A 21,733-nucleotide genomic window follows, 5' to 3' on the forward strand; every position below is an offset into this window, starting at 1 on the left:
CTCTAATTTAAAAAGTAAGGTCTATGGCAGGGGTGGGGAACAAGTTTGACACAAAGAGCCAAAATTTTAAACTGTGAGAGTCAGAGAGCCACACTACGCAGTGAGCTGCCAAAACAGACACTCACAGAAAAGCATATAATTTTAACAATAATATATTAAACACATATTGCATTTTGCCATTTTGAGTGAGGGTCAAAATCCTGCAGTGATGGTGAGGGTGTGCTGCATCTTCCACACTAAGAACTAACGGCCAGATGTGACCCAACATGTGACACACGGGTCCCCCGCTCGCTGGCCCGTGCAGTTGTTTCTGAGGGATGGGAGAAGGGACTACGTGCTTGGAGATCTCTCCTCAGAGGTCCCTCAGAAGCAGCAGAACAAAATCCAAACTTGGCAAAGAGCCACAGTATACAAAATAATGATAAGAGGCAAAGAGCCACATTCATTTTGGCCAGGAGCCGCGTGTTCGCCACCCATGGTCTATGGGGCCGGAGTGGTGGTGCAGCAGTAGGATGTTCGCCTTGTACTACAGCTGACCTAGGACAGACCGGGGTTCAATCCCTGTTGTCCCATTTGGTCCCCCAAACCAGGAGCAATTTCTGAGTGCAGAGCCAGAAGTAACCCCTGAGCATCACTGGGTGTGGCCTCAAAAAACAAAACAAAACAGATTCACCAGGACCCCAACCTTTACATGCTAAGTATGTATATGTTAGTTTGTAAATCAAAGATGAATTCTAAGAGAGAAAGCTCCTTTCTGCATGTATCAACAGTGTGAAGAAATAAATATGAACCAGTGACATGGTTCATATTTTCATAGCATTTAGTTTTTACATTTAAAAATATGAATTTGGGGCCGGAGTGGGGCACAGCTGTAAGGCATTTCCCTTGCAATTGTCTGACCTAGGATGGACCATGGTTTGATCCCCCAGCATTCCATATGGTCTCCCAAGTGAGGAGCGATTTCTGAGTGCATAACCAGGAGTAACCCCTTAGAGTCAATGGGTGTGGCCCCCAAACCAAAAAACAAAAAAAACAAAAAAGAATTTATTTTATACTGATTAATTTAACACCCATTATTTGCTAGATGCTGGGATTTTGGATTTTGATAGAATCCCTGTAGAGCTTTTTACTATATTGAGATTCTAATCATTGCCTGTGAAGAAGAAATCATTGATTTCTCTCTATATTTTTTGTAAATGAAGACCCAGGTTTGATGAAATCATGACTTGCCAAGAACCACTTGGTCACTCTGTGGAAGTGGGGCTCAGAATCTGTTTTTCTTGACTCCATAGTCCCATGTTATGCTAATGAACCATGTTGAATTGATGGAATAAATGATCCATTTACTTGAAAATATTCATTTGTCTTTTTTAATTTATGGAAAATTATAGAAAATTATGACAACATCTGATAGGCATCTTAGTTAAAAATTTAATAGCACAATGTTCAGTTATGGAATTTTCCTCTAATCAATTATATTGAGGTTTAGGGCTAGAGAGATAGCATTTGCCTTGCATGTGGCCAACCTGGGACAGAACCTTTTTTGATCCCCAGCATCATATTTGTTCCCCTGAGCCTGCCAGGAGCAATTTCTGAGCAAAGAGCCAGGAGTAAACCCAGAGCATCGCCGGGTGTGTCCAAAAATCCAAAGAAACAACAGCAACAACAACAACAAAAACTATATTGAGGTTTAATTTATATTAATTTGCACCCATCTATATGTATTGATGAGGGGTTTTGTTTGCTTGTTTTGATTTTGATTTGTTTTTTGGGTCACACTGTCCATACTTAGGGCTTACTCTTGCTCTGTACTAAGGAATCAGTTGTGGGGAATGTTCAAAGGACCAGGTGGATGTTGAAGATCCAGTTGAGGTTGGCTGCCTGCAAAGCAAGAGACTTACTGGCTTTACTATGTCTCCCATATTTGGATTGATGAATTTTGACATGTATAGTTTTTTTTTTTTTTTTTTTTTGGGTCACATGTGGCAGAGCTCAGGGGTTACTCCTGGCTCTATGCTCAGAAATCACTCCTGGCAGGGTCGGGGGACCATATGGGATGCCTGAATTTGAACCACCGTCCTTCCGCATGCAAGGCAAACAACTTACCTCCATGCTATCTCTCCAGCCGCATGTATAGACTTTCAACAGCTTAGTTGACAGATCATTTCATGAGTTTCCTATTCCTTTCAAAGGGCTAATGTGCAAGCTTCGCATGTAGGGACCCAAGTTTGATGCTAGTTAATATATGGTCCTCTGAGCATTGTAAGGAGTAACCCTCAAGCACCTTGGGAGAATTCCCTGACCATCAGTAGGTATGACCTCCCCCAAAACAGTTTCTATTGCTGATCTGCAGCTAATTTTTTCCCTCATCTTGGCTAAATCATTAAGCAACCAGTCATTCATGTGTTTTGTCACTATCAGTGATTTTCTAGAATTTCCCACAAATGAAAGCTTGTTAAATATACTTCTAATGTGTTTGCTTTCACTCATAATAAAGATTTTTAGTGATTTTTCTCTTGTTTCTCTATAGATAGTTAATTTTTGGTTTTATATTGTGTTGTATTTGGGTCACAACTACCTCTACTCAAGACTTGTGGCTCTTTGTTCAAAGGTTCTTCTCGGGGGGTCTTGGGCAGATTTCATGTGTTGCTGGGGATCAAACTTGGGTTGACTATTCAGGACAAGTTTTTACCTCCTATACTGTCTCTTACCCAATAGTTCTTTTGTTTGTTTGTTTGTTTTTGGGCCACACCTGGCATCGCTGAGGGGTTACTACTGGCTCTGTGCTCAGAAATCACTCGTGGCAGGCTCGGGGACCATATGGGGTGCCGGGGATCTAACCGGGGTTGGTCATGGGTTGGCTGGGCATGAAGGAAACACCCTACTTCTGTGCTAGCTCTCTAGCCCCTAGTAGTTACATTTTTATCAGTGAATGAATTACTGGTATTGTGTGAGACTGCCTCATATTGCTTATTCTTTACCAGTTGCTGAATATTTAGGATGTTTCTGGTTTGGGGTCATTTAGGAAAAAGCTGTAAGGTCAAATTACATGTATTTCTGTTTTTATTTTTATTGGGTAAATATCTTTTGCTGCATAATATGGTCAGATGTTTAACCTATGAAGATGCAGCATTGCGGTTTTACAGGAAGATACTCACTTTTGTATTATCTTCTTGGAACTTGTTCCCCATGAACTTGGTGTCTTAATTCTAGAAATGTTCCAAGTTCCAAGAGATAACTCTGAAATCAATGCCTTGACTGGAGGTTTCCATATAAAAGCTCAAGGGACTATTCTTTTCTTAACTCTTTGCTTTTCCTGATAACTGCTAAGAACTATTTGGCATGCTTCATGGATGGGATCAGTGCGCTTGTGAGACAGAGGTAAAGCTTCCTCACCACTGCTGCCATATGCAGACTCTACAACTGCCAGAGGGTTCTATCTACCTAGACTACCCTGTGGTCACTCTGCAACCCAGATCTTGCTGCCTTCAGAAAGAACCATATACAATAAATTTCTGGTGTTTAGATGTCTCTCTCTCAGTCTGTGGCATTTTGATGTAGCAAAAAAAGACTTTGTTTTTCACCATGAATGAAAATTTTACTTTCTTGCTGGCAGTGTTTAATAGTTCCAGTTTCTTCACATCCTTGTTATATCACATTATTATTTGCCTTTTTTTTTTATTTTGGTTGTTGTTTATAGAACACACTCAGTTCTCAGGGGTTACTCCTGGCTCTGTTCAGGGACCCTCTCCTGGTGGGATCAAGGGACCATATGGTATGCCCTGGATTGAACTCAGCTGGGCTTCGTGCAAGGCAAGCACCGATCCAGTGTACTATTTCTTTGATCATATTATCTGTCTTTTAAATAACCATCGTCCTGGATATGAAGTGGTTTCTAATTATAATTTTTGTTTTCATTTTTATTATTTTTGCTTTTTGGGCCACACCCAGTGATGCTCAGGGGTTACTCCTGGCTATGTGCTTAGAAATCACTCCTGGCTTGGGGGACCATATGGGATGCCGTGGGATCGAACTGCAGTCTGTCCTAGGTTAGCGTGTGCAAGGCAAACACCCTACTGCTTGCACTACTGCTCTGGCCCCAATTTTAATTTTTTTAAATGTCTATGTTGAGCTTCTATGCTTATTAACCTTGTATTTGTATTTAGTATATCTTCTTTTGAGTTTTGTTTTGTTTTATGGCTACATCAGTGGTGCTCAGGGCTTACTCCTAGTTCTGCACTTTGGTTTCATCCTTTTATTCTTGTCAGGACTCAGGTATCGGGCTCGAACTCAGATTGGGTATGTGCAAAGGCAGTTACCTATATGCTGTACTGTCTTTGCAACCTTAAGTATTTAAATAGTTTTACTTGTTTTCTACTTTTATTTTTAATGGTTGGTTATTTGTATCTATTGTTATTTTTTTTTTTTGTATTTTGTGGGTTACAAGTCCCTTGTCAGCTGTCTATATTTGAACTTTGTTTCAGTTTACATAATGATTTTTTTTTTGATGAAGGGGTTTGGATATTTGAGCCACACCTGGCTATGCTTAGGGTTTACTCCTCACTCTGAATTTAGAGATTACCCCTGGTGTTGCTCAGGAAGAATCATTTTGTGGTCTGGGGATCTCACTTGGATCAGCCATGTGCAAGTCTAACACCTAGACATTTGTACTATTTCTCCAACCCTATTACTTGAAGATTTTTGAAAAGCAAAAGTATTTTATTTTTATAACTAAAAATAAAGCTTTAATTGATCCTTAGTTCCTTTTATGATTCATGAAAAGAATTTTTTGTGTCATATCTGAAAGTTTTAACTGTACAAGTTCACAAAGATTTTTTTGTTTACATCATTATTTCTTTTATGGATATTTAACTTACTTGAAAAAACTTATTTTTTTCAGGTCATTGTTTGTTGCATTAAATAATTAACGATGGGGCTGGATGGTGGATGATGCCATCCAGCCCACATGGCTCTGCAACCTCCATGCAGCCGGCGAGTTCCAGGCCCAGGTGAAATCACTCACACGCAGGCTTCAGGAAGAATCATCTTTATTTATGCCCTAGCCACCACAGGTGTGTGGCCTATGTCAACCTTTTAAGCATTCAGCTATATTTTGCTAGCCCTGCATCTTATCTCCTGTTAGCCATCTTCCCTTTGGGCTCCATGCGGCCCAAAGATCCAAAAGCCAGGAAGCCAAGCCGGGCCAAGAGAGAAACGGCCAAAGGGCCGAATCCCCTGGCTCAGAGGTTTATCTATCCTTTTCCAGACCCCTCCCAGAAATGGGAGGTCTTGCAGGTAGTTACACCTATTATCCGGTTCCCAAAACTCCTCCCAGATATGGGTGGGTCTTGGGGTACACCACAATTGTTTATGTTACAGACTTTTTAGTTTCAAATGATAAAGTATGATTAATAATACTGGACATTTCTTGGTACTGAAGAGTCTTAACATTTCTTGAGACTAATTTAAAGCATAAAAGATCAATCACCAAAAGTATGTTTTTGCTTATTTATTTATTGTGGTATCTGGGATTTAACTCAGGGCCTTATCTACATAAGGCAAATGGTCTCCCAGTGAGCTACATTCTCCTTGATGCAGTTTCAAAATGAATTTTTCTTTTAAGACATATAGCAGTATAGTCCAGATCAGTTTTTGAATAGCACAGTTAAAATGATGGCTTCATGGTACGGAGCAGTGGCGCAAGTAATCAGGCGTTTGCCTTGCATGTGCTAGTCTAGGACGGACTTTGAGTTGATTGCCACCCTCCCCCTCGAGTCCCATATAGTCTCCCAAGCCAGGAGCTGTTTCTGAGCACATTAGCCAGGCGTAACCCCTGAGCATCACCGGTGTGGCCCCAAAACAAAAACAAAAACAAAAAACGATGGCTTCAGGTTTTCTTGCTGTTGGGTTGGAGTCCAGAAAACTTAAAGCTTTCTGTGGGTTGCTATGAAAATACAGTTTAATTGGGTTTTGCCATTGTGCCAGAGGAAAAATAACTCATTGTGATTGAGCTAGGTAGCCCACATGGCTCCTCTGTTAATGCAGGGATAAACCAGGGATTGTTTTTTCAGATGAAACAATTTATTATTTTGAGATAATTTAAAATTTATGAAGAGCTGTAAGTTTCAAAGCTCTTACAAACCTAACAAAGTCAGAAGTAGTTGCAGTTCTGTCATTTTTGCTTTAGTTCTCTTTCCACATATACTTACACACATACATACTCAAACTTGGTTTGGTTTTGGGCTATACCCGACAGTGCTTGGGACCTACTCCTATCTCTGCACTCAATAGATCAATCCTGGTGGGCTCTGTGGACCATAAATGGTGTTGGGGATCAAATCAAGGTTGGTCTTGTGCAAGGCAAGCACCGTACCCACTATACTTTAAAACAAAAAAGAATAATTACTGAATAAGTTGGAGACATCAGTCTTAAACGTCAGCATGCATTTCCAAAGGACAAAGAAACTAAATATAAGCAACGTCAGTTGTCAGTTTCAGAAAAGTTAGTGTTATTGCAGTCTGTATTTAAGTTTTGCAAATCATCTTGACACCTTTGTTTTTGGTTTTGTTTTGTTGGGCCACTGGGTGGTGCTCAGGGGCCACTCCCAACTCTATTTATGCATGGGCTACTTTTCTGGGATCAAAATCCAGTGTCCTGCATGCAAAACATGCTTGGCTTGTGCTTATCCTGTTGAGCTATCTTTCTGAGCCCTTAACATCTTCTGTAGTATTATCGCCTTTTGGTTCCAGGTTCCAGTTTATTATTATACATTACTTTTAATTATCCTATCTTCAGTTTCTTTTAAATCTCTTTTAATCTAGGCTCCTTTATTGTCCTAATCCTTTTCATTTTTTAGCCACACCTAGGGGTGCTCAGGACTTATTACTAACTTCATATTGGCTCAGGGAACAATATAGGATGTTGGGGATGAAACCTGGGTAGGCCACTTGCAAACCAAGTTCCTTACCTGCTGTGATAATGCTCAGCCCCTGTCCTTTTTGTTCCTTTTATGATAATATCATTTTTGATGAATAAAGGCAAATATGTAAAATGTCCCTGTATTTTTATTTGGTCTGATGCTTCCCCTTATAATTAGATTCAGGTTATGTGTTTTTGGTATCTTTAATCTTGAGGAAAGATAAAACGTACTAGAAATCAGAAATATATAAAAGCACATATTCATTTTATTTAGTCTATATTTGAACTATATTCATCTTGCCTATAAGCATGTATGAAAATTGTAATCAAACAGTTATGAATTGTTTTCTAATATTTAAAATGGGAGACATTTTACATAAAAGTCTTTTATTTGTTTGTTTTTTTGGGGCCATACCCAGTGACGCTCAGGGGTTACTCCTGGTGATGCGCTTAGAAATCACTCCTGGCTTGGGGGCCATATGGGATGCTGGGGATCAAACCGCGGTCTGTCCTAGGCTAGCGCCGGCAAGGCAGACACCTTACCACTCTGTGCCACTGTTCTGGCCACATAAAAGTCTTGATGCCTGTGTTTTTGTTCATTTTTGGGTCATAGCCATCTATACTCAGGGCATTCTGTTTTGTGCTTAGGGATCACTCCTGATGGGTCAAGGAGGACCTTATGGGATGTTTGGGATCAAATCTGGTTAGCAGCATGCAAGGCAAACTATCTTTCTAACCCCTAGATGTCTGCCTTTTAAAATTTCATATTTTTTAAAATTATACCTGTTGGTGCTCAGGAACACTCCAAGTGCTATGCGTCACTCCTGGTGGTTCTATGCTGTGCTGGGAATTGAACCCGACAAGGCATACTTTTTTACTTATAAGTACAATAAACATTATTTTAGGGTTAAATTGGGCTAAATTACTTTTTAAAATAATATCTTTATTTAAGCACCATGGTTACAAATATGTTTGTAGTTGGGTTTCGAGTCATAAAAAGAACATACCTATTCACCAGTGCAGCATTCCCACCACCAATATGCCGCCCCCCCGTTCCTCCCCCACCTCCTGCCTGTATTCGAAACATGCATACTATTTTTCTCACTACCATTGTCATGATAGTTGTTAGTGTAGTTATTCTCTTAACTGCACTCACCACTCTTTTTGATAAGCTTCATATCATGGGCCAGTCCTTCTAGCCCTCATTTCTATGGTCTCTGGGTGTTTTTACAATAATATCTTTTATTTTACTTAAATCCCACAGATGAGTGAGACTATTCTGTGTCTATCTCTCTTCCTTTGACTTATTTCACTCAGCATAATAGTTTCCATGTCCATACATGTCATGACTTCATTTTTCCAGATAGCTGCATAGCATTCATTGTGTCTATGTACCACAGTTTCTTTAACCACTCATCTGCTGTTAGGCATCTGAGTTGTTTCCAGATTCTGGCTATTGTACATAGCACTGCAGTAGGTGTGAGGAAGGCATTTTTGTAATGTGTTTTTGTGGGGCTAAATTATTTTTTAATTTAAATTATGTTTATTTCATACAAAGCATATTAAGTTATTTTGTGTGATCTCATTTATTTTTTTCACAGTTACAAACTCAATTCATGATTGAGTTTCAGGTATATAATGTACAATACCTTTTACTAGTGCTTATTTCACTAGTGCTTATTTCCAATGTCCCAGTCTGCCTCCTGTTCTCCCCTAATTGCCTCTGTGATAGACATTTTTCTTCTCTTGTCTCTATCTTCCTTTTTTTTTTTTCTTTTAGACACTGGTTTGTAATATTGCTAGTGAAGGTGTACTGTATGTATATCACTTTTCCTTCTTTCAACACCCAGTTCTTGTCCAGAGAGATTATTTCCAACTATCATTATCATAGTGGACCCTCCTCTGCCCTAACTGCACCTCCCTGTTTCCCTGTTATTTGTGGCATGGCTTCTACCATGGACTGGTTCTCCTGCCCTTTTCTCTATTGTGTCTGTATATTATTAGCATATTATTACATCCCACAAATTTGTGAAACCATTCTTATCTATCCCTCTCCCTATGACTCATTTTTCTCAGCATAATACTCTCCATATCCATGCATGTATAAAAAAAAATCATGACTTCATTTCTTCTAACAGCTGCATAGTATTCCATTATATAGATGTAATACAGTTTCTTTCTTTTTTTTTTTTTTTATTAGTTTTTGGGTCACACCCGGCAGTGCTCAGGGGTTACTCCTGGCTGTCTGCTCAGAAATCGCTCCTGGCAGGCACAGGGGACCATATGGGACACCGGGATTCGAACCAACCACCTTTGGTCCTGGATCGGCTGCTTGCAAGGCAAACACCGCTGTGCTATCTCTCCGGGCCCGTAATACAGTTTCCTTATCCACTCACCTGTTCTTGGACATTTGGGTTGTTTCCAGGTTTTGGCTATTATGAATAATGCACAAAGCTTACTTTTCAGCCCATTGAACTATCTTTCTGTGCCTAGATTTTATGCCTTTTTAAAAAATAAACTAAGCTATGTGGTAACTTTTGCAACACTTGCAGTATTTCACTAACCTAACTGCAGTTGAGCAGTGGCTGCTTTCTTCTTTAGATCGGAAATACAATGCTCATTTACCAGAGTCTAAGTTTGCTGGATTGTGTATGACTTTGCCTAATTGTGGAGTTATGATGTACTGGCGATGGAATAAGGGTCTTAAACATTTTGTACTTGTGACCCCTTTTGTTTTTGGAAATACAGCACAGGTGAATGCTACTAGAAATATGTCAGAATTAGTATGCAATTGATTTTTGAATTACTCTTTGCATGTTTAGAGCCCTTTTACCACCACTGAATTTTCTGGCACTTAGTAAATATAAATGGTACTAGCACCATCAAAACATTTTATCATCATCATTATCATCATCATCATCATCATCTTTATTATTACCTATACATTTTTAGTAAATCTTTAGTAACTCATCAGTGGACTGGTGAGTTTTTTTTTTTTTTTTTTCATAGTAGCAAGATGTGTGGTATGAAGGAAGATCTCAAGTCATGTAGAGATCTTGGAGTTTTTTCTTAAAGAATATCTATTTAAAGGTCTGGAAAACTAGCACAGTAGGTAGGATGCTTGCCTTGCATGTGGCTTTATGTGGGTTCAGTCCCAGGCATCCCATTTGGTGCCTGAGCCTGCTAGAAATGATTCCTCAGTGCAAAGTCAGGAGTAATCACTGAGCACTGCCAGGTATGGCCCAAGAAACAGACAAAAAAGGAATAGTAGAACAGTTCCTTATTCAGGGAATAGAGAACTTTTGATGTAAATTTTAAGTTAGCTTCAAAGATTCTTTTTTTTTTTTTTTTTTTTTGGTTTGTTTGTTTTTGGATCATACCTGGAAGCGCTCAGGGGTTCCTCCTGGCTCTACTCTCAGAAATCGCTCCTGGCAGCCTCGGGGGACCATATGGGATGCTGGCATTCGAACCACTGTCCTTTTGCATGCAAGGCAAACACTTTACCTCCATGCTATCTCTCCGCCCCAGCTTCAAAGATTCTTAAGCTAACTTAAAAGAGAACAGGCCAGAGATATAGTACAGGGATTAGGGTCTTTGTCTTATACTGACTGACCCTAATTCTATTTCAGGCATTGCATATCATTTCCTGAAGACTGCCAGGAGTGATCCCTAAGCACAGAGCCAGGGTATGCCCTAGTATAGCACTGGTGATCTCTGAGCACTAAGCATTGGGCTCAGAATCACTGAGTTCATCCTCCACCCCAGTAGGTTGAATGATGGGGTTGTTTAAAATTTTATTAAAAGGACTATGTACTTAATAGAAATATAATTTTATTTAATATATATCTTTTTTATCATAAAGTAATATGTATAGAATAACTGGCTGTTTCAGATGAAAGTCATTAAAATACCTTTTCTTTTTCTTTTTTTTTAATTAAATTTATTTAAAGAAAATGCATCACGTAGTTGACATAATTGATTATACTACATTTGTTTCAGGAAGACCAAAAGCAAAGTATTTTTTTTTAAAAAAAAAAGAACATTTAAAGAAAAACTAAGGAGATGGAAGAGAAAGGAAAGAAGAAAAAGTTCAGTAGCAAGTATATTTTTGAAAATGATTGAATCACCAATGAACTCATTAAAGCACTAGTAGAAGGTTTAGTAAGCTCTTCTTACCTTCTGTTTTTCATGTCAGTTATCCTGTCACAAGCTTGAAGTTTGTTTATATGCACACCCACCATTTGATGTTGCCGTTCAGGTCAGGAAAGAACTTAGCTCAGTCATGAGTCATAAGTGAAAGACAGATCTATTAGAACACATTGTCAGGAGTAAATAGTTTCTAAAGGAGTAGAAGCTGCCCAGTGGATAAAATAAAATGGGTGACAGGGGATCTGCCTTATTGGGGTGATCTGCAGAGAGCTGGAGATACTCATCAGATGTAATTGGGGAGTCCCTGTTATTTCCAGGAGAAGGTTCCTCTTAGTAACAGTCTCCTTTGTGCAGAGAGCTGGAGATATTCATCAGATGTAATTGGGGAGTCCCTGTTATTTCCAGGAGAATATTCCTCTTAGTAACAGTCTCCTTTGTGCAAAAATACTTTCTGCAGAAAGATGAGTTAGAGAAGGGAGTAAAATGGGCATCACTCATCTCTGAGTAATGGGGATAGGCTCATCATGAATTATTCCATCTGTGCACTCTTGCTTCATCTCTCTGTGCAAAATTACTTCAGTTAAAAAAAAAAGTAAGTTTTGAGGCATGGAGGGGAACTCCATACCAGGTCATTTAACTGGAATTATTTAGCCTGAATTATTATTATTATTATTATTATTTTTTTTTTGGTTGCAGTTTGGCATTTTTCATGTTGTGTGGTCTCTGTTGTTGTCTCCCAGGAGGAGAGGAGACAAGCAGGCGAGAGGTACAGAATTCATTAAGAAAAGGGAAGGCTAAGAAAGCTGAAGTGGGTGATAGTAGTGGACACCACACTTGCTCTTTGAGCATGTATCCTTCTCTCTCCCTTTGTTCCCACTATCAAGCATTTCTCTGCTACTTAAAGCTTTCTTGGCTGGTAAAGTCCTGCCTCCAGGATTAGCCACACCTACTCATTGCTCTCCTCTCCTCAAGAAGCCTGGTCTCTTAAGGATCCTGTTTGATGGCATTCTTAGGCTTGCAGTGCCGCACACCAGGGTGCTTTGGTTCTGGGCAGTTTTTCATACCTTCACCATCTTCTTCCCTTGTCAGACTAACTGCCTGCCTACTCTGACATTGCCATGAAATTTTCCAAAACTCCTTTTGATCTCTACCATATTTACTGTGGCTGGCTCTCTTGCATTATATCTAATGGTCAGACAATTTAGGAATTGAAATGTAGGACATTTTTGTGGTGGGCCAAAGACCAGGGAAAACTTTGCATTGATCGCTTTACTTTTTTCCCCAAAGTTCATTTTCATCTTTTGCTTGACTTTATGTATCAATCGTTGTGCATAATTTAGTAACTGTATATTAATACTATTTACTTAGTAGTCCAGTAGTTTTGATTGTCTTCTCTAAGGAAGAGAAGGGATACTTCAGTTGTTCTTAGTTCGGGGCCGGAGAGATGGCACAGTGGCATTTGCCTTGCAAGCAGCCGACCCAAAACCTAAGGTGGTTGGTTCGAGTCCCGGCGTCCCATATGTTCCCCGTGCCTGCCAGGAGCTATTTCTGAGCAGATAGCCAGGAGTAACCCCTGAGCACTGCCGGGTGTGGCCCAAAAACCAAATAAAAAAAAAATTGTTCTTAGTTCACAAACCACCATGATACTTTCCTTGTAAATAAACCTATCTTAAACCATTTAGCAAGTGAATTCTTGGTTTACTTCCTCTTATTTTCAGGTTTATTTTTAATCATCTTATTGATGGTCCTGTTCATTAAATTTACCGTTTGAAAAATCTCTTAGACATTTTCAACAGCCATTAGCTGCTTTGGAGACAGAATATCTGTTGGATTCATCTTTCTTTCCAGCATACCTTCTGTAGGGTCATGCATGTATGAGACATTTCTTTTTTTTTTTTTTTGCTTTTTTTTTTTAATGCATAATTTTTTTTTATTTAAACACCTTGATTACATACATGATTGTTTGGGTTTCAGTCATAAAAGGAATACCACCCATCACCAGTGCAACATTCCCATCACCCAAGTCCCAAATCTCCCTCCTCCCCACCCAACCCCCGTCTGTACCCTAAACAGGCTCTACATTTCCCTCATACATTCTCAATATTAGGACAGTTCAAAATGTAGTTATTTCTCTAACTAAACTCATCACTCTTTGTGGTGAGCTTCCTGAGGTGAGCTGGAACTTCCAGCTCTTTTCTCTTTTGTCTCTGAAAATTATTATTACCAGGGTGTCTTTCATTTTTCTTAAAACCCATAGATGAGTGAGACCATTCTGCGTTTTTCTCTCTCTCTCTGACTTATTTCACTCAGCATAATAGATTCCATGTACATCCATGTATAGGAAAATTTCATGACTTCATCTCTCCTGACAGCTGCATAATATTCCATTGTGTATATGTACCACAGTTTCTTTAGCCATTCGTCTGTTGAAGGGCATCTTGGTTGTTTCCAGAGTCTTGCTATGGTAAATAGAGCTGCAATGAATATAGGTGTAAGGAAGGGGTTTTTGTATTGTATTTTTGTGTTCCTAGGGTATATTCCTAGGAGTGGTATAGCTGGATCGTATGGGAGCTCGATTTCCAGTTTTTGGAGGAATCTCCATATCGCTTTCCATAAAGGTTGAACTAGACAGCATTCCCACCAGCAGTGGATAAGAGTTCCTTTCTCTCCACATCCCCGCCAACACTGTTTATTCTCATTCTTTGTGATGTGTGCCATTCTCTGGGGTGTGAGGTGGTATCTCATCGTTGTTTTGATTTGCATCTCCCTGATGATTAGTGATGTGGAACATTTTTTCATGTGTCTTTTGGCCATGTGTATTTCTTCTTTGTCAAAGTGTCTGTTCATTTCTTCTCCCCATTTTTTGATGGGGTTAGATGTTTTTTTCTTGTAAAGTTCTGTCAGTGCCTTGTATATTTTGGAGATTAGCCCCTTATCTGATGGGTATTGGGTGAATAGTTTCTCCCACTCAGTGGGTGGCTCTTGTATCCTGGGCACTATTTCCTTTGAGGTGCAGAAGCTTCTCAGCTTAATATATTCCCATCTGTTAATCTCTGCTTTCACTTGCTTGGAGAGTGCAGTTTCCTCCTTGAAGATGCCTGTAATGTCCTGGAGTGTTTTGCCTATGTGCTGTTCTATATATCTTATGGTTTTGGGGCTGATATCGAGGTCTTTAATCCATTTGGATTTTACCTTTGTACATGATGTTAGCTGGGGGTCTAAGTTTAATTTTTTGCAAGTGGCTATCCAATTGTGCCAACACCACTTGTTGAAGAGGCTTTCCCTGCTCCATTTAGGATTTCCTGCTCCTTTATCAAAAATTAGATGGTTGTATCTCTGGGGAACATTTTCTGAGTATTCAAGCCTATTCCACTGATCTGAGGACCTATCCTTATTCCAATACCATGCTGTTTTGATAACTGTTGCTTTGTAGTACAGTTTAAAGTTGGGAAAAGTAATTCCTCCCATATTCTTTTTCCCAATGATTGCTTTAGCTATTCGAGGGTGTTTATTGTTCCAAATGAATTTCAAAAGTGTCTGATCCACTTCTTTGAAGAATGACATGGGTATCTTTAGAGGGATGGCATTAAATCTGTATAATGCCTTGGGGAGTATTGACATTTTGATGATGTTAATCCTGCCAATCCATGAGCAGGGTATGCGTTTCCATTTCCGTGTGTCCTCTCTTATTTCTTGGAGCAGAGTTTTATAGTTTTCTTTGTATAGGTCCTTCACATATTTAGTCAAGTTGATTCCAAGATATTTGAGTTTGTGTGGTACTATTGTGAATGGGGTTGTTTTCTTAATGTCCATTTCATCCTTATTACTATTGGTATATAGAAAGGCCATTGATTTTTGTGTGTTAATTTTGTAGCCTGCCACCTTGCTATATGAGTCTATTGTTTCTAGAAGCTTTTTGATAGAGTCTTTAGGGTTTTCTAAGTAGAGTATCATGTCATCTGCAAACAGTGAGAGCTTGACTTCTTCCTTTCCTATCTGGATTCCCTTGATATCCTTTTCTTGCCTAATCGCTATAGCAAGTACTTCCAGTGCTATGTTGAATAGGAGTGGTGAGAGAGGACAGCCTTGTCTTGTGCCAGAATTTAGAGGGAAGGCTTTCAGTTTTTCTCCATTGAGGATAATATTTGCCACTGGCTTGTGGTAGATGGCCTTCACTATATTGAGAAAGGTTCCCTCCATTCCCATCTTGCTGAGAGTTTTGATCAAGAATGGGTGTTGGACCTTATCAAATGCTTTCTCTGCATCTATTGATATGATCATGTGGTTTTTATTTTTCTTGTTATTGATGTTGTGTATTATGTTGATAGATTTACGGATGTTAAACCAGCCTTGCATTCCTGGGATGAAACCTACTTGATCGTAGTGGATGATCTTCTTAACGAGGCATTGAATCCTATTTGCCAGGATTTTGTTGAGGATCTTTGCATCTGCATTCATCAGTGATATTGGTCTGTAATTTTCTTTTTTGGTAGCGTCTCTGTCTGGTTTAGGTATTGCAACTTTCGTGGGAGTCCCCCGACCCGCGGGGGTGTGGAGATGAAAGTTGCTAGTTATTAGTGGGTTCACTCGAGCAGAACCGACCTGTAAAGAAGAACTAGAGAGATTAGTAAAAGAAGCCTTCAAGACAACACATGCTGTTCAAAAAGGGAAGTTTATTGTTGGGGGATCAGCTTTTAAGGGCTGAAACACGTCAGGGGTGTTACAAATTTTACACCAATCACAGTTACAAGCATTCATTAGCATAAATTGGGGCAGGTAGTAGGGAGGGGCAGAGGTAGACCTGAGCACGTTTTACTAAAAGGCATAAGATTCAAACAAAGTTCTTAATAATGTTTGCTAACACAAAGGCAAACTCTATATTTTTCTTTCTGGCTGGATATATTGGGCTGCTCTGAATTACTTTATTTTTGTCTATTTCCTTTGTTCTCAAGGCATGGGCCTTTCGGTCACGTGGGTGGCCAGATTAGGAATTACTGAGGTGTCCTATGTTCCAGGTTTCATCAGCTAGGCTCCCCACAGTTCCCCCTTTACTGTAATAATAAAAGAAGAAGAGCAAAGTGGGTGGAGTCACCTGTCTTAGGTTATTTGGTGGGCTTCCAGTTCTGGACATGGCAACAAGAGACCAAATTAAAAGTTTTTGCGCGCAAAATATTAGGAATGCCATGTTTGCACCCAGACACTGGCACCAAACTATTCCCCGTCATGGGCATCTCCACAGCCAGGAGCAGAGCAAGCAGGGGCGTTTAGCCAGATACTCAAAACTCCTTAAAGCTCAGAGGTATATCCAAGGCTTCAAGTTCTTCGGGGTGCATTTAGGAGAGCCACTGATATTGGACCTATACTGAACATTAGGGCAATCTCAGTAACCGGATTTTTAACAAACTTGTGAGGCGACAGAATGCCTTGGGGCCAAAGGAAAAATTAGCAAAAAGCCAATGAAAGGACCGAATTAGGTAGCAGCTTAGACAGCCAGGATGAGGTAGAGGACCAATTTTTATATCAGGACTCATCTTAATCCCTGTTTATTTCTATCCTCTAGACTTTCTACCATAAGTCTAATGCTATCTCTAGCTAAGCCAAGTTTATATTAAAAAGCAACATTTTATTCTAAGGATGACACAAATTTCCCCCTCCCTCAAAAAAGGTTAATTTTAAACCACGGCAGTTTTTCTGCTCTAATACTGCTAGGGATTGAACAGTTAAGTAGTGTAAACTTTTTCTAAGTTTGTAAACATTTTTAACAACAGTTATGAGGCATTAACAGATTTTAGAGTATGAACCAATGAATAGATTTTTGTGCTTACACCAGTAACACCCAGGCCTTTCAATAAGGCTGGGGTGGAGGCAATGTTTTTATACTGCAGCGGGAGAGAGACAAAGTTATATTTAAGAGGTAATAAGGCAATTTTTGATTTAACAGTTAATTTTGGCATTAAAACAACCAAAACACAGTAGTTCTAGGACTAAAGAAACAAATGTAAAACAATGGGGGAGATAAACCAGTGAAACAGGCAAAAAACGTTGAATTGGGGGCAATTATGAACTGAAAGGAGAAATTAACGACAAGAATTTGATTACAATTTTCAATAGGGGGAATCATATTGGGTACCAAGGGGCAAAGTTCAAGTCCCACCACTAGTTTTAAAGTTAAGCCACGTTCTTGAAGCTTCATACCGCATCGCAGAAGGTTGGTGTCATTGGTGAAGTAAGGCAGGTCAAGGCAGCAATTTAGGCCGGTGAGGTGGGTGAATAGCAGGTACCGAAGGCGTCTGGGCGGAGGCGTTGATTATGACAAGGATGAGCTGAGAAGAGGAGGGGGGTTCGGAGGACAGCATGGGCTGGAAGGGTGGGGAAGCAGGCAGAGTTTTGAAGAGCTTCGGCGCCATAAAAGGGGAAGGGAAGGAACCAGAGGTGTTGTCAACGTCTTGCAAGGGAGAGTCAAGTGTAGCAAACAAATTAATGAAGCCTTGGTGCGAAGGGGGTGGTTGGCGGCAGTGGGCATTAAGGACAGCCAGGCAGAGTACCAAATTTAGCATTGTTAAAGGTGGAGTTAGTCAGAAACAGGTCCGCAGGAATTGCAGCTAGCAGGTGGGGTGGCAGGCTTTTTTGAAGTGAATGAGGACAGGACTGCAGGAAGCTGTAGGAGGTCTATAAGAAAACAACTGGGCAGGAGGTAAAATGATTATTTTTGAATGCCACAGGAATGCCTTCTGACTTTTGCCAGACTTTAGCCTTAAAAAATTTTATAATTAATGATAGCCAATTGTTCAAAAACTTTTAACCTGAACTTAAATGATTTTTTTTTAAACTTATTAGTTATATTTTAAAGCTAGATGCTATTTTTTTTTTTTTTTTTTTTTTTTTTGCTACAAATTTATATTTTATAGGCCTTAAATTACACATAGCAGGAAAGTTGGGGATTGTAAAGTTCAGAAATTTTTCAGGGAAAAGTTATCCCGGATGGCCATTGAAAAATTTTGGATTTTACCATCCCCCACACTTTCTGCCATGCTGTTAGGACAAAGCTAGCTTAGCACAGGATTTTTTAGCAGGATTTTACAGTTAGTTAGATGACCAGACTAAGCCAGATAAAAAAATTAATTGAAATTTTAAAAATGGATAAGACTTTAAAAATTGTATTATTATGAAATGCAAAAATAACAAATAGACAAAACAAACAACACGAAACACAACATTGTGGCCACTTTCACACATAACACACACACATGAACAGACAAGAGGATTTATTTAAAACTTGCATTAGAAAAATTGACAAGCGCTTTTAAATATTTAGCCGGCATGTTTGTAAAAAAATTTTTTAATGTAGCTGGAGTGGAACTTTGCTGAAAATAAATTTTAAGGTTTAGCTTTAACACAAAACATTTTTAAAACAATTCTAATTTGAAATTTAAAACATGAAGTAAAATGTTAGCAATTAAAAAAAATTTTGTTAAGTGAAATGGTTAGGGGAGCACTGAAGAAGGAGTTTTCACTGTGAAGTATGATATTATTTGCTGAAAATGAACAGGTTTGTTATAAATTGGTTTCACAGTAGAATAGTAAGACAGCTGTAATAAAGTGTTAAAATTTTTATGATTAAACACGAGAGCATGAACTATGATTATTAAAGGTATAAAAAACTGACCTTAAAAAATAACTGTTTTTACTTTGAAGACTTTAAGTGAATAATTTGTAAAAAATATTAGATACCAAATTAACAAAATGTTTAGACATTATAAAATATAAAGACATTTGATGCATTTTTACACCTAGAACTTAAGACCAAAATTATATTTGATACTAGTTAATTTGCTTTTATAATATTACTTATAAAATTAAATATATATATTTTTATTAATACTAGATTTTTTTTACTTTGACACAAATGTACAGATTTGTATAATGTGCTGACCTTTTGAATACACTTAAAAGGATAGTTGTTGTAATGCAAAGGTAAAGAACAATTTCTTTAGCACAAAATTAAAACTAAGGGTATTATGAAGCACACCTGGGTGTTAACTGCAATAAAATTAACTATATTATTTAAAAAGGTTAACCACATTATTTTTAACATTTTTTTTAAATACCTTAAGAATTAAAATAAATTTTCTAATAGAAATATAAAAAGACTCAGATTTTAATACCTGTGTGTACATTTAAATTTTTAAAACACCAAAAGGTTTTATGAATGGGGCGCTCTGGGGAGCTTTGGATCTGGGGCTGCTGCCTCGACATCCTCAGCCGGATCCTCAGCCGGAGGGGCTGTGGGAGCTCCAGCAGCGAGCTAGAGCTAGCGGGGGGAGGGGTGTCCGCCCTGCTAGCTGATTGCTAAAACGGCAGCTGGCCAGGAAGGCAGGGGGGGAGAGCAAGGTTGTTGCCGAGTCTGCCTCCGGGGAGCTGAGGCGACAGCTCGAAGGGAGGGGTAAACGCTGGTAGAGAGAGAGCACATTTCTTTGAGTTTCCTTTGGAGAGATTGGGAGCCGGCACTGGAGGCCATTATTAAGTTTTCCCGAGCATTTTTCACAATCTGCAAGCTCTTAGGGTTAAGATTTGAGTTAACAATAATGCTTTTGAGCAGATCCAAAAATTTTAACAAGTTTCTTTAACTTTTAACCTTCCTACTTCTTAGTTCCTCTTGTATATAATAATTTTCGCCCCTTTACTCGGGCTGGTCCCCATCTTTACTCTGGGACTGTAATGGGGTGGCGGTTTTTACCTAGGCATTAGACTAACTAAATTACGTTGCTTTAATTTATTTTACCTGACGTAATTCAGCTCCGGACTCGTCGCACTCTGCCACCCGATCAGATTCTGTAACTCGAGCCCCACGTTGGGCGCCACTCTGCAACTTTCGTGGGAGTCCCCCGACCCGCGGGGGTGTGGAGATGAAAGTTGCTAGTTATTAGTGGGTTCACTCGAGCAGAACCGACCTGTAAAGAAGAACTAGAGAGATTAGTAAAAGAAGCCTTCAAGACAACACATGCTGTTCAAAAAGGGAAGTTTATTGTTGGGGGATCAGCTTTTAAGGGCTGAAACACGTCAGGGGTGTTACAAATTTTACACCAATCACAGTTACAAGCATTCATTAGCATAAATTGGGGCAGGTAGTAGGGAGGGGCAGAGGTAGACCTGAGCACGTTTTACTAAAAGGCATAAGATTCAAACAAAGTTCTTAATAATGTTTGCTAACACAAAGGCAAACTCTATATTTTTCTTTCTGGCTGGATATATTGGGCTGCTCTGAATTACTTTATTTTTGTCTATTTCCTTTGTTCTCAAGGCATGGGCCTTTCGGTCACGTGGGTGGCCAGATTAGGAATTACTGAGGTGTCCTATGTTCCAGGTTTCATCAGCTAGGCTCCCCACAAGGTATCAAGGTGATGTTGGCTTCATAAAAGCTATTTGGAAGTGTTTCTGTTTGTTCAATTTCATGAAAGAGTCTTGCCAAGATTGGCAGTAGTTCCTCTTGGAAAGTTTGATAGAATTCATTAGTGAATCCATCTGGACCTGGGCTTTTGTTTTTCGGCAGACATTTGATTACTGTTTTAATTTCATCAATGGTGATGGGGGTGTTTAGATATGCTACATCCTCTTCCTTCAACCGTGGAAGATTATAAGAGTCCAAGAATTTATCCATTTCTTCCAGGTTCTCATTTTTAGTGGCGTAGAGTTTTTCAAAGTAGTTTCTGATTACCCTTTGAATCTCTGTCATATCAGTAGTGATCTCTCCTTTTTCATTCCTGATACGAGTTATCAAGTTTCTCTCTCTCTCTTTCTTTGTTAGGTTTGCCAGTGGTCTATCAATCTTGTTTATTTTTTCAAAGAACCAACTTCTGCTTTGGTTGATCTTTCGGATTGTTTTTTGAGTTTCCACTTCGTTGATTTCTGCTCTCAGCTTTGTTATTTCCTTCTGTCTTCCTATTCTTGGGTCCTTTTGTTGAGCATTTTCTAGTTCTATTAGCTGTGTCATTAAGCTACTCAGGTAAGCTCCTTCTTCCTTCCTGATGTGTGCTTGCAAAGCTATAAATTTTCCTCTCAGTACTGCTTTTGCTGTGTCCCATAAGTTCTGAGAGTTTGTGTCTTTATTGTCATTTGTTTCCAGGAACCTTTTTATTTCCTCCTTGATTTCATCTCGGACCCACTGGTTATTGAGCATGAGGCTGTTTAACTTCCAGGTGTTAAAGTGTTTCTTCTGAGTCCCTTTGGAGTTCACAAATAATTTCAGAGCCTTGTGGTCAGCGAAGGTAGTCTGCAAAATTTCTATCCTCTTGATCTTATGGAGGTATGTTTTATGTGCCAGCATGTAGTCTATCCTGGAGAATGTCCCATGTACATTGGAGAAGAATGTGTATCCAGGTTTCTGGGGATGGAGTGTCCTATATATATCCAGTAGGCCTCTTTCTTCCATTTCTCTCCTCAGGTCTAGTATATTCTTGTTGGGTTTCAGTCTGGTTGACCTGTCCAGTGTTGACAAAGCCGTGTTAAGGTCCCCCACAATTATTGTGTTGTTGTTAATATTATTTTTCAGATTTGTCAACAGTTGTATTAAATATTTTGCTGGCCCCTCATTCGGTGCATATATGTTTAGGAGAGTGAATTCTTCCTGCTCTACGTACCCCTTGATTAATATAAAATGTCCGTCTT

General features: G+C 39.2%; 1 protein-coding gene across 2 annotated transcripts in view; it reads left to right on the forward strand.

Annotated features, from left to right (window-relative positions):
- Nucleotides 1-21,733, forward strand: part of FTO (FTO alpha-ketoglutarate dependent dioxygenase) — a 428,549-nt gene that overhangs the window by 2,079 nt on the left and 404,737 nt on the right. The gene's annotated exons all lie outside the window — the stretch shown is intronic.

This window comes from Suncus etruscus, chromosome 14, assembly GCF_024139225.1.
Source record: "Suncus etruscus isolate mSunEtr1 chromosome 14, mSunEtr1.pri.cur, whole genome shotgun sequence".
Lineage (NCBI taxonomy): Eukaryota > Metazoa > Chordata > Mammalia > Eulipotyphla > Soricidae > Suncus > Suncus etruscus.